The 13650-nt window shown below is 43.8% G+C and overlaps 1 non-coding gene across 1 annotated transcript; it reads right to left on the reverse strand.

Annotated features, from left to right (window-relative positions):
- Window positions 1-13043: 13043 nt before the first annotated feature.
- Window positions 13044-13173, reverse strand: LOC116104358. The gene has a single exon (XR_004123863.1). It is a non-coding gene; the product is annotated as a small nucleolar RNA SNORA17 (small nucleolar RNA).
- Between the last annotated feature and the right edge of the window lie 477 nt (window positions 13174-13650).

Raw genomic sequence — 13650 nt, forward strand, 5'->3', positions numbered from 1 at the left:
AGGGAAGGGAAGGGAAGGGAAAAGGGAAGGGAAGGGAAGGGAAAAGGGAAGGGAAGGGAAGGGAAGGGAAGGGAAGGGAAAAGCGAAGGGAAGGGAAGGGAAAAGCGAAGGGAAGGGAAGGGAAAAATACATTCGTAACTGGGAAACTCCAAGAGATCTCAGGGCTCGGCAGCTCTATCAGGCATATTCTGAATACAAGGCTATCTCTGGTGTGAGAGGAGCTTGGACTCCATCCAAGGACTTAATGGCTATTAATAGCTGATGTCAATAGGTCACCATCCAAGGGATTCTGTGGTCTTTCCCCTCTGATGCACTGCCTTTCAGAGCCACACAGAAAAGAGTTGTGCTCCTTAGCAGAACAGAGTGGGCATGAGCTCACTCCTAAAGAAGGCCACTGCTTTCCCCAAACGACATTTCAAACATGCCCTTACATTGTGTGTCCCCTCTAGCAAGACAAGAAATATCCTTTCTTCTCTGTCCCTTGTCTAGTTTCATAGGATTTTGAAATGCTTCTCTAGGCAAAATCTCATTTACTTCTATAGCTGCCAAAATATAGAAAACAATCATGCACATACATAGTGCTACACCAGCCAGCCAGGCTCACATGTTTAGGGGTTGCTACTATGTGCATATATGTGTGTGTGCAGATATAATATATAATGACTAATATTTATATTATAAAGCATTAGTGTACAAAGATGAGCAAGATACTGTTCATATCTTGAGCTTACATGGGGTATGTGGGGTGCACCTGTTATTCCAGCTGTTCAGATGCTGAGGCAGGAGAATAGAGTTCAAGGACAATTTGGATTATATAATGGGACTTAATTGTAAAAGAATGTATCTGTCCATCTTGTACTTACCATCTCTGATTATTACTATTTTTTTTAACTAGTTTTTGGGTTTTTTATTAGATTTTGTTTATTTGTTTGTTTGTCTTTTCCAGACAGAGCTTATTTGTGTAACAGAGCCCTGACTGTCCTGGACTTGCTTTGTAGACCAGGCTGGCCTTGAACTCACAGAGATCTCCCTGCCTCTGCCTCCCAAGTGCTGGCATTATTAAAGGCATGTGCTACCATGCCCAGCCCTAGATTCATTTATTTTATGTTAGATACATAAATGTTTTGCTCAGGTATAAGTACACAGCACACATGTGCCTGATGCTCTCCGAGGTCAGAAGAAGGCATTAGATCACCAGGAACTGAAGTTACAGAAGGTTGTGAGCTGTGAGGTAGGTGTGGGGAATGGCACCTGGGTCCTCTGCAAGAACCTGTGCTCCTAACCTCTGAGCCATCTCTCCAGCCCCAGTTAGTATTTTTTAAATTTACATCTATTTGATTATTAATGAGTGCATACATACCATGGTGCTTGTGAAATAGTCAGAGGACAATTTCCTGAAATGAGTTCTTTCCGTTTACCTTATGGGTTCTGGGAATTGAACTCAAATTGTCAGCTTTGGTGGCAAGCACCCTCACCTGCTGAGCTGTCTTGCCAACCCTGGGTATTACTATTTTTATATTATCTATTTAATTCTATATTTCTCTTCTTCTTTCTCATTTACTCAGCACACATAATGTATTTTGCACTTTCAAAATGTACGCAGCTCTGTCAAGGGTCAAGAGCATTTTTATGCTTGGCAGACAGGAAAGTGAGTCTCAGGGAGGGGTTATTTGCCCAAAATTTATTAGTGTCCAGACAAGAACAGCGTATTGGGTCTCTCAATTTGAGGCCCACCACCTTTGTGTGAGTCATGTGCTCTGTGTATCTCGAGTCATCAAATGTTCCACATTACAATAAAAGACTCATCGTGAAGTCTCAGTACACGGCTATATAGGTCTCAGAAGTTATTATCCAGAGATAGCTTTTGTCCATTTCTTTGTCTGTTTCATTCCATCCAGGGGAGACTGCCCTTCTCCTACCAAGAGACACAAAGCTGGTAAATGGCTCATCTTCTACTGGCCCTTGGCTTCATGTTAAATTCCCAACAAATAATTCAAAGATGAATGTGTCTCCTGTATCTTTATTAGAACCTTACTCCCAGTCAATAAAAGGGGTGGGATCATTCTTCTCTCTTGACTTCATGTATGTGCACATGTATGTACACCCATGTGTGCACATGCATGTGCCCCTGGAGGCCAGAAGTCAATCCTCCATGTCATTCTTTAGGTGTTGTCTACTTTATTTTTGAGACAGAGGCCCTTGTCCTGGGGCTCACTCATTAGGCTAGGCTGGCTGGCAAGCTCCCATCTGTGTCACATTAGCACTGAGATTATGAGCACATGCCACCATATCTGATTTTTTTTCCCACGTGGTTCTGGGATATCCAGGTCCCATACTTGTCTGACAAGCACTTTAACCAAGTAAGCCATCATTCTAGTTCTCCCTTGATGGTTTGGGAATTAATTTTCCTCATGCTGGGATCTCCGATGAGTCATTTCCGGGATCCTGCCTTACTACTGCTCTGAGCATCGCCTCGGTGCCTCAGGAAGTGACTTCTGGAACATCCAGGCCTGTGGAGCTGCTTCAGGATCAGCAGAAGAGACTAAAAGACCACAGGCAAAAATGGAAGACATTGTCAGCCAGGTTGTCCTTGACCTTCCAGGTCTGTTGGGGTGCTGGGGCATAACTCTAGTCAGAGGCCATTTACGACTCTGGGCTGAAAATCCTTTCTACCTTTAATGCATATCTTCTCATACCTTCTTGTCAGCCCATCAAGAGGTGAGGCCAAGGCAATGAGTCACCCATCCTTCACAGGAAACTCATTTTAAAGTCTTTACAACACAGATCTCAGTGTCCTGGGGCATGTCTAGGATCCTGAGACCCCTGGAGCACATGAGTTTATTCATATTGAATGTTTGCCTTAAGGAAAAAGCACTTGAGTTTATTCATATTGAATGTTTGCCTTAGGAAAAAAGATTTGCTCAAAGTTCCAGAAAATCTGTCCAACTATCTCCCACTGGGCTCTGGGATTCCTAAGATCTTCAGAAGTTGGGCCCAGGATCAACACAAACCCAGCTTCTGCGGTGTTTCCACACATTTCCACATATCCTGTCTGCCTAGCTCCCCATTCTCCCACTTGTCAGTCTCATGCAGTCCAGGCTACCTGGAATCCACTCACTTTGTAGCCAAGGGTCCTCTTAAACTTCTGGTACCCTAGCCTCCTTGTACGAAGGTCACAGACATGCACGGTTATATAGTACTGAAAGCCCAATCCAGAGCCTTGTGCATGGTGGGCAAGCATTCTAGCAGCAGCTACATCCCTAGCCTGTGTCCTCCCCTTTACTCAGCTTCATGTTCTCAGCCTGGGCTTTCTTCGTGAGCTCTAACTGGAGGTTTTCATTGCTTATGGCCATCTTATAACATAGTGCAGACAAGCAGAGGGCCAATTCTTCAGACTACAGTCAAGTTCAAATTCTGAGACTTTGCTTTACCAGCGGTTCATCCTAAGGAAGAGTGTCTTTCCGAGCTCAGTTTTCCCTCATTAATATTCCCCACCTCTTAGTGATAGTGGTGACATACAGAAGATCTGTGGTAAAGTGAGTGAAAAGGTCTAGCTCAGCCTTGATGTACTGGTCACATCACACAGCCCACCTAAACAGACACCCTTGGTGTTTAGCACAGCTTCTTTTGTTGTTGTTGTTTTGTTTTTGGGGGTTTTTTTGTTGTTGTTTTTGAAACAGGGTTTCTCTGTGTATCCCTGGCTGTCCTGGAACTCACTCTGTAGACCAGGCTGGCCTCGAACTCAGAAATCGGCCTGCCTCTGCCTCCCAAGTTCACAGCTTCTTAATTAACTTGAAATACACCTTTGCCAGCTTCCTCAGCTGCCCAGAAGGAGTTTCCCCTATGATCCCAGTTTAGTGAAGAAAGAAGAAGTTAGAAAACTGAACAGTCAGTAGTCAGCAGGTACTGAAGAGAGCTATGAAGTAAGCCAGATGCTTACATAGCTCTTGGCTCTGTCTGGAGTAGAGGAAAACCTGGAATTACTGTGAGTTCATCATAGCAGCTGGTCCAAGCAAAACCCGCCAGACTCACTTAGAGGCCAGCTCTGGATTGCAGCGATTGCTGTGGCCTTCTGAGAGGCAAGAAGAAATTATTTATCTAACATTTTTTTTTTCAATCCCAACCAAGAATTTTCTTTGGCTCAGGACAATGTTAAGGGCCGGTTCTCATTTGCACAGAACTCATGTGAGGCTATGAATCTCTGACAGTGTTTGGAGACTTCTTAGAAAGACAAGCACTCTTCCTTCCACGGGTGCCTGTCTCATGATTCAGGAATAATTATTCATCCAGGAAAGCTAATCCTCGGGTCTCATTTGTGCTTGGATTGTGCCAGAACTGCCCATATAAGCACACTGTAATTTCCCACCGCATGCTGTCTGGGCATCAGGAAGAGAGCCACCAAAGGCCATTTACCCTCCTTCCAAATTGGCAGTCTTTGTCTACTTGAACCCATGTTAACCAATGTGGTACATTTTAATGCATCTCACTGTGTCAAGCTGTGGCAGCAAATTAGAGTGCAGATCTTAGCAGCTGCTTCTAGAGCGGCTGTCTGGAATCTTCTCTGCATCCCTGATGCTTCATGCCAGCCACAGAAAAATGTGCCTATTAATTATATGTCCTGGAGAGGTTTCAAGACAGCCATGCCTGGCTTAAAATGCTGCCATTTGTGCCTTCGTGTGTGCTCACACTCTTGAATGTGTACAGGCACACACGTATGTGGGTATCTGTTTGTATCTGAGAACAGCCTCAGATGTTAGTCCTCAAATGCTGTTTACCTTTTCCTTGACACAGGATTTCCCACCTTGCCTGGAACTCAACAATTAGACTAAACTAAATAGACATGGAGCCCCAAGGATCCCCCCTCTCTACCTCCCCAAACTGTTGTGCATGCTACGGAGCCTGACTTTATAAACATTTCATTTATTTATTTATCCACCTATTGATACATTTACCTGTTTGTGTGTGTGTGTGTGTGTGTGTGTGTGTGTGTGTGTGTGTGTAAGTGTAGGGTTGAGAGAGGCACATGAATGCCCCTGAGCTTTAATGGAGGTCAGAGGACAACTTGCAGGAGTTGGTTCTCTCCTTCTCCCATGGATAGAACCCAGGATGTCAGGTATGGCAGCAAGGACCTTTACCTACTAAGCCAGCCCCTGCAGCTGGCTTTAAACATGGGTTCTTCTTTAAACATGGATTCTGAGGGTTGGATTCTGGTTATACTGACCAAGCCACCTCCCAGCCCTCAAATGTCATCATTTTTATATTATTATATGATAAGCCTTTGCACTGTTGAAACAGGTAGTATTTGAAGGTGATTGAGCAGTCCTGGAATGAAGTAGTGGAACGTTTAGAGAAAACACCCAGAATTCTTCCAATTAGATCCACATCTCCTGCGTACAAGTGGTTATCATTCCAGAGATGTGACCAGTGCTGGTTTAAAGAGCCCATTGCATCTCCTTGGTTTGCCAGGCACTCACGGAAATGACGATGTTGATCAAAGGACATGTCTTTTCACTTGTAAAGAAGTATGTTGTTGGTGTCTGATGTTCACCTTGATACATATAGTTAGTGATGCTGTACTGCATATTTGAAAGGCCTAGAAAGAAATCATAAGTGGGAGCCAGAGAGATGGCTCCACTGTTTAGAGCACTTACTGCTCCTACAGAAGACCCAGGTTCTGTTCCCAGCACCCACATCAAGGGGCTCACAACTAGCTCTAGAGAGTCTGACACCCTTTTCTGGCCTCTGCAAGCACATACACTAACATGCACACACAGACATGTGACCAAAAAATAAAATAATCATCAGGCCTGGTGTCACACACCTTTAAATCCCAGCATTAGAAAAGCAGACAGAGACAAGGGGGAATCTCTGAGTTCAAGGCCAACCTGCTCTACAAAGTAAAGAGTTCCAGGACAATCAGGGCCACACAGAGAAACTTTGTCCCCCCAAAAAAACAAACAAACAAACAAAAAACAACCAAACAAAAACAATAAATAAATAATAAAGTAATAAATCATTTTTTTAAAAATGTACATGTATTTTCATCACACAACACACAAATAATAGTAATGCTATGAAATGATAACATAGTAATTGGCTTCATTGTGGTAACCACTTTACAGTATATACCTATATCAAATCACTACATCGTATAACTAAATTATACACAATGTTATCAGTTATACCCACCACAAATCACACAAAAGAAATACAATAAGTAGCCAGTGTTGGTACGGACCAGTCTTGAAGAAATCTAGATCCTGGCTTTATTGCTTGTCTCTGAGGAGAGAACTAGCAGCAGAAGGAAAAGATGAAAGAGGATGATTATTTTCATCATATGATATTTTAGCACTTTCAATCCAGTACTGGACATCATTTACATGCACTATAAAATCATGGGTTTTTCAGAAAGTGCATTCAGAATTTGGTCCAGCAAAGAGAGATGGTGGCACTGTCTGCACAGTTGAGACAATCACAGCATCCTCGCAGAGCAGGTCCCTCTGTTAACCCCTAGGTTAAGGCTACTCATGTATATATTACCTGACTTTATTTCCCTCAAAGCAATCCTGTAACTCAGAAGTGTCTAGGAAAGTTACCTGATACAATCCAGCCCCCATCACACTGGGATCACACCCAGGTCAGGTTAATTTCCCAGAACCCTCAGTAAAACTGGTTCTCCATTGTGTGACAAGAGGGTAGGGACAAGAGAGCAGCCTGGGGACTGTGAAAGTAGCTGGTGGCAGAGAAAGTCTGTAACCCTTTTCCACTTGGGCTTCACACAACAAATGGAGCATGCTATACAAGTGTGAGGCACAGGGCCCTAGGTCAATGTGTGCAACTTGTGGCCTAGTGCGTTGGAAGCTTTTCTTGCAGCTCGCTAGACCACAACCATTCTTGAGAGTATTTTCCCTTTCTTGATAAACTGCCCTATTTCTATTTCTAATGATGTTCTCATAGTTACACAGTTTGCCATGTCTCCTAGTCATCTTTGACTATCAACTTGACACAGCCTAGAGTCACCTGAGAAGGAAGTCTCAATGGAGGGATTGCCTAGATCAGGTTGGCCTGCGGAGACTAACTTAATTGTTAATTGATGTGGACAGGCCCAGCCCACTGTGGGCAGCACCGTTCCTTGGGCTGGTCTATAGCTGAGCATAGACCTACCTGTGAGCCGCTAACAAACAGCATGCCCTGAGCTTCTGCCCCACGTCCCTCAATGATGGACCTGGACGTGTAAGCCAAATTGTAACCTGTTTCTTTTCTAAATTTGTTTTGGTTAGAGTGTTCTGTCACAGACCAGACAGAAACTAAAGCACTGTGGGACACAAGAACCTGGGTTCTCCAACAGGTGCCTTCCAGACCCACAGTCATAACAATTCTGTTCCCAGGTTCTGTCAGAGTGCTCGGCTCACAGGAGGTGTGGAATGATGCTGGATGAAGGATACAAACCCTCATGGGACAACCCATTCCTCAGCCTTCTGTCTGCAGAGTTCAGGAGAGTGCTCAGTACACAGGAAATGCCTCATACATGTTGCACAAACGATAAACAGAAAATGATCCAATGAATGCAAAGCAAATTTCCTACAGGGATGGGACAGATGCTCCAGTATCTTGGAGTGAGCCAACAACCCAGTGGTTGGTTGGATTGTTGGATGACAGCAGTCATTTAGATGGCTATATTTTGGTGTGTTCACTTAAAAAAAAAAAATAGTCACACTGCTTTAGTCACACCTCTCAAAGCCTCATGACTTAAAAATGCCTTTCGGGTGGAGGACAGTTTCATAACAAACCAGGGAATGTGGTTTCCATTGGGTTACCCTTAAAAACAGTTGTTTTCCAGATGGTTCTATGAATACATAAATATCTCTCCTCTGTTTTACCTTCAGTTGTCAGGAAAATATTACACAGAGCTAGGGCCCAAACAGTTAAGCAGCCCGCCAACTTGGCCTCCTCTTGGCCTCCTCTTGGCCTCCTCTGCCTCCCAGAAGAATGGTATGCACATGAGGTCGCCTGGCAGGCGGCCACATTCCTATGGGAACCTTGCAGCAGGGAGAGCCTTGGGACATTAAGAAGCAAATGTGTGGGAGTTATGGGGCTCACTGCAAATGACCTAAGGCCCTGGAAAAATGTGTGGAGTGTCTTTGACCCAGAGCACCAGCCCCGTCTCTGTCCTTGCTCAAATCCAGGCCTGACTAGGAGCTTACACTGTCCCAGTGTTTCCTCCAGCTGGGAATATAATAGAAGCTCAATAAAAGAAGGCTCGGCTGGATGGTGACCTCTCTCTTTAGTTCTCCAAAGGGAAGAACCACACGGTCAGGAGCTTTGGGTTTTTTGTTTGTTTGTTTTGTTTCATTTTTGTTTTTTGTTTTAGGGGGGTCTTTTTGTTTTTAAAATCTTGTCTTTGTTAACCATTTTGATTGATTTCTATTTAAGATTAATTTTATTTTTGATTTCTATGTATACATCTGTGTCTTATATGGGGAGTATGTGTACACAGTGCCCTCCACCAGCCCCACAACAAACCAGTTGTACAACCCCAAGCCATTGTCTGCCTCAGTTTCCTCATTTGTAACATGGGGGTGATGATGATCTACCATCTTACAAGGATGTCAAAGGGTGAGAGGAATTAATGATTGCAGAATTACTTCACACTTTCTGAAATGGAACCGCTGGAAGAGATGAACAAGTGAAACAACTGAGCCCTTTAGCCTTTCCTGCATTCTCACTAATCTCCTCATTCAATTTTATCTACTCCACATAAAAACCAGCTTGTTCCTGTGAAAATGCTTAACTTAAACCAGGTTCAGAACATGCCGCTCCCCTCCCCCACCTGTTCCCCACACAGTCCTGCAGACTCCTACGAGCTGATTATCTCATAGAAATAATGATCACTGAAGGAATTGCTGTATCAATAAAGGGTTTCCAGACTAGAGAGATGGCTCCATCGTTAGGAGCATTTGCTGCTGTTAGAGACGATCCAGAACCCGAGTTCAGTTCCCAGCACCCATGTCAGGCAGACGGAAACTGCCTGGAACTCCAGCGCCAAGGGATCTGCCCTCCTCTGATCTCTGTGAGCACCTGCACTCATGGGCAGCACAGGCACACCCATACACAAATCATTTTAAAAATATTTTTTTTAAAAAAAAATCTAAAAGTAAAAGAATTTTCAAGGCAAATTTGAAGAAAATTTCTGACTTCTGCAGAATACGGAAGATGTGCCTAAGAGAAAAGACAGACCATATTCACTGGTGAGAAGAGTCAATAACAAATAGGGATTTTTCCTTGGTTTAATATGTAAATATACCTGTATATGTATATCATATATGTATATATAAAATATACATGTATGCTTTCCAGAGCTAGGCAATGTGATTCTGAGGTTTATATAGCTGAAAAAAACAAAAATATGGAAGAAAACTTAAATGTAGATGGAATTAAACTTAGGAGATTTCTTTTAAAGGCCATTCTGAGCATGGTGTTGCATACCTTTAAATCTCAGCACTGGGGAGGCAGAGGCAGGTGGATCTCTGTAAGTGTAAAGCCAGCCTGGCCTACAGAGTGAGTTCCAGGACAGCCAGGGCTATGTAGAAAGACTCTGTCTCAAAAACAAAACAAAACAAATAAAAATGATAAATAAATAAATAAATACAAATTTAAAAGACCCTAGACTAGCTGTGTAGCTGAGAATCATCTTGAACCTCTGGTCCTCTTGCTTTGACTTCCTGAAAGCCGAGATTACAGGTGAGCAGCCCCACACTGATTCACACAGTGCCAGAAGTCAACCTGGGGCCTCAAACATGCTAAGCAAGTGCTCTCTACCCATTGAGCCGCACCACCAGCCAAGTTTAGCAGGTGACGTTTCTGATAAAACCTCAGGAGTAAAGCATTGAAATCTTGCTGCAGGAATTCCCTGTCTTATGTGTTGTACAGAATTAGACAGAACCTTTAGTGATAAAAAGACAGCCCAATCAAATGGAAAAGAGGAGCTACACAAATGACTATATCAGGACAGCTTATAGCTATCTTTAAGGAAAAACTTCAGTTATCTATTATCTAAACTGTTGAATCTTCATGTCCATGAACATTGTCTATCCTCTCAGGCAAATCTATTTCAAGGAACATTCAAAAAGCCTTTCTTTCTTTCTTTCTTTCTTTCTTTCTTTCTTTCTTTCTTTCTTTCTCTTTTTGTGTATGACAACATTGCAAATCGCTTTTGTGATAATGTAACTGCTATAATTACTACTTTTCCTTTTTTATAAAGGTGTACTTGGTTTTATGTATGTGTATGTTTGCCTGCATGTGTTTGTATGTATGTATGTATGTATGTATGTATGTATGTATGTGGAGCATGTGGGTGCAGTGCCTGAGGAGGTCAGAGGATAGCGTCAAATCCCATGGAACTGGAGGTATAAACAGTTATATGCTGCCTCGTGGGTGCTGGGAACCAAAATTATAACCTCTGCAAGAGCATTAAGTGTTCTTTATTCCTGAACCATCTCTCTCCAGCCCCAGTTACTCCTACAGTCTCCCAAACATGCCCTACCGGGCTGAATAGGGAGTGGGGTAGGGAGTTATAACAGTGATGGTTTGCAAATACAGAACTCTTGAGTACAGTGTGCTGCTGCTAGGCCAATGCAAAGCTTTCTGATGTCAGTTTCAGCTGAAAGACACTTTAGTTACCATATATTGTTAGTTGACTGACATTAAGCTGAGGCCAGCAGCACTGTAACTCACATCCGAACAAAGACTATGCCAATGGCTAATCATGGCTGTCAGCTTCACACAGTTGAAGAATTGCCTCCATGAGACTGGCCATGGGCATGTCCGTGGAACATTAATTGATTATTAATTAATGTAAAAGGGCCCATTCCACTGGGCACGGTACCATCCCTAGGCAGGTGAGCCTGGGTTATATAAGAAAGGTAACTGAGTATGATCCGGGGAGTAATGCAGAAAGCAGTTTCTCCATGGTTTCTGTCAAGTTTCTGCATCATGATTCTACCTTTAGTTCCTGCCTTGGCTTCCCTCATTGATGACTATAATCCGTAAGCTAATGAACACTCTTTCTTCCCCAAGTTGTTTTTGTTTACAGTGTTTATCACAGCAATAGAAAGCAAACTAGAAACTAGAACAGCTGACTGCCTAGTGAGTTTTTCTGTAAGGTGCAGTTTATGACTTCTTACAGCTGAGAAGATTAGACCTCAGTGCTGTGCCTGGGCACCAACCAACAGTATGATGTGGTGCTGCTAACTAGACACTTGTTTCATGTCCCGAGGCAGAGGCTGGCCTCATTGCATGCTGGGATGCTGACTGGCTCCATCCTGTGCAGGCAGCACAGGTGCTATGAGTTCGTGAGTTCAACTGCCACATCGTGTCCAGAAGACCTTCTTTGAAGCTGTCCTCCCTGGCCCTGGACTAGGTAGATCACATTAGATAGATTGAGCCCCTCAGTGACCATCCAAGAATGACTGTACAAGAGCCATTAGTGTAGAGCTGAGGGTAGTGCATTTTAACAGATAGGGCTGGGGAAGGTAGCTCAGCAGGTAAAGCACTTGTACAGATCCAAGTTCTGATCCCTGGCACCCTCATAAACAGCAGGCATGGAGGCCCCCCAGCAATCCCAGTGCATGCAAAGCAGAAACAGAATCCTCGGAGTAAGCTGGCTAGCCAGACTAGTCATATTCGTGAGCTTACTATATTCATGGGTTCAATTGAAAGACCTTACCTTGGTGAACAAAGTGTACAGCAATTGAGTAATTGAGGAAGTCAGTCTCTCTGTCTGTCTGTCTGTCTGTCTGTCTGTCTGTCTGTCTGTCTGTCTGTCTCTCTCTCTCTCTCTCTCCCTCTCCCTCTCCCTCTCCCTCTCCCTCTCCCTCTCTTTTGGGTTTCTCTCTCTCCCTTTCTCTCTCTCTCTCTCCCTCTCTCTCTCTCTCTCCCTCTCTTTCCCTCTCTCTTCCTCTCTCTTTCCCTCTCCCTCTCCCTCTCTCCCTCTCTCTCTCTTTCCCTCTCCCTCTCTCCCTCTCTCTCCTTCTCTCTCTCTCTCTCCCTCTCTCTTTCCCTCTCCATCTCCCTCTCTCTCTCCCTCTCTCCCTCTCTCTCTCTCTCTCCCCCTCTCTCTTTCCCTCTCCATCTCCCTCTCTCTCTCCCTCTCTTCCTCTCTCTCTCTCTTGTTGGTTTTTTTGTGAATTTCACATCACGTACCCCAATCCCACTTGCCTCCCCTTCCCCTTGTATCTGTCCTCCACTCTTGCAACCTCTACCCCCACAGAGAAAAACAAACTCATTGTGGAAGCTGTAGTATGTCACAGTGTGTCCCACAGTATATATACCCTTTGTTCATACTTGCTTGCTTGCAAATGTTCATTGCAATGACTCGGTGGTTAATACAAGGCCTCTGGCTTCTGCTACTGCATCTGACACTACTGAGCTGGACTGCTATCCTAACAATGGAGATTGGAATCACCCCCAAAACCTACTTCTAAACAGGTCTACATCCCCATGGTCTATTACCCATCTTTTCTTCCCTACCTTTGGACTATGGGCTAGAAGTGGGGTCGAAGCATTTGAGAAACCTTATTAAAGTAAGTTTTGAAAAATCTAAGCCTATAATCCCAGGCAGGGTTCCTCTATTCTCCGGTCTCCAGCTTGTTCCCCATGCTGGGAAACTGTTAGGGGCCTGTCCAGCACTGGACTGGTGGTCATCTCAGGCTTGCTTTTTTTAAAAATGATTTATTTATTTATTTATTGTATATGAGTACACTGTAGCTGTACAGATGGTTGTGAGTCATCATGTGGTTGCTGGGAATTGAATTCATGATCTCTGCTCGCTCTGGCCCTTGCCTACTCTGGACCAAGGATTTATTTATTATTATATGTAAGTACACTTTAGCTGTCTTCAGACACACCAGAAGAGGGGGTCAGATCTCATTACAGATGATTGTGAGCCACCATGTGGTTTCTGGGATTTGAACTCAGAACCTTTGAAAGAGCAGTCAGTGCTCTTAACCCCTGAGCCATCTCTCCAGGTTTGCTTTTTTTCAGCAAATATTAGTTACTAATCATTCAGCTGTTCATAGGTCAGAACACTGAGCATAGACATAACCTCTCCTCTCTGCTACCCACTGATGCACGTGCAACAACAGAAGCCACACCTGCAATGCCTCTAGGGGCAGGTGAGAAAGACTCTCTTAATTTTATTTACTTATTTGTTTGTGCATTAATTATTTATTTATTTTGGTTTCTCTGTGTAGCCCTGGCTGTCCTAGAACTCGATCTGTAGACCAGGCTAGCCTTGAACTCACAAAGATCCCATCGCCTCTGCCTCCCAGGTGCTGGGATTAAAGGTGAGCACCCCACCCTGCTAATGATTGAGGAGAACTCCCAGTGTCAGGATTGGGCTTAAGCACACACAGATAAATATGCATGTGTGTGCTCACACTTGCATACACACACAGGCAAACATGGAAGCATGCACCCACACTACACAGAAGGCACATGCAAAAATATAAACTTATGAATATGGAATATGTAACTAATGAGGACAAGTTACAGTTGCAGCCATACCTCACTTTGTATCTCAGGACGGATTCTAGAAAATTGGATCTGGAAATATAGAACAAAATAATAATAAAGAAGCAGAAAAAAAGCATG

This window comes from Mastomys coucha, unplaced genomic scaffold (genome assembly GCF_008632895.1).
Source record: "Mastomys coucha isolate ucsf_1 unplaced genomic scaffold, UCSF_Mcou_1 pScaffold21, whole genome shotgun sequence".
NCBI lineage: Eukaryota > Metazoa > Chordata > Mammalia > Rodentia > Muridae > Mastomys > Mastomys coucha.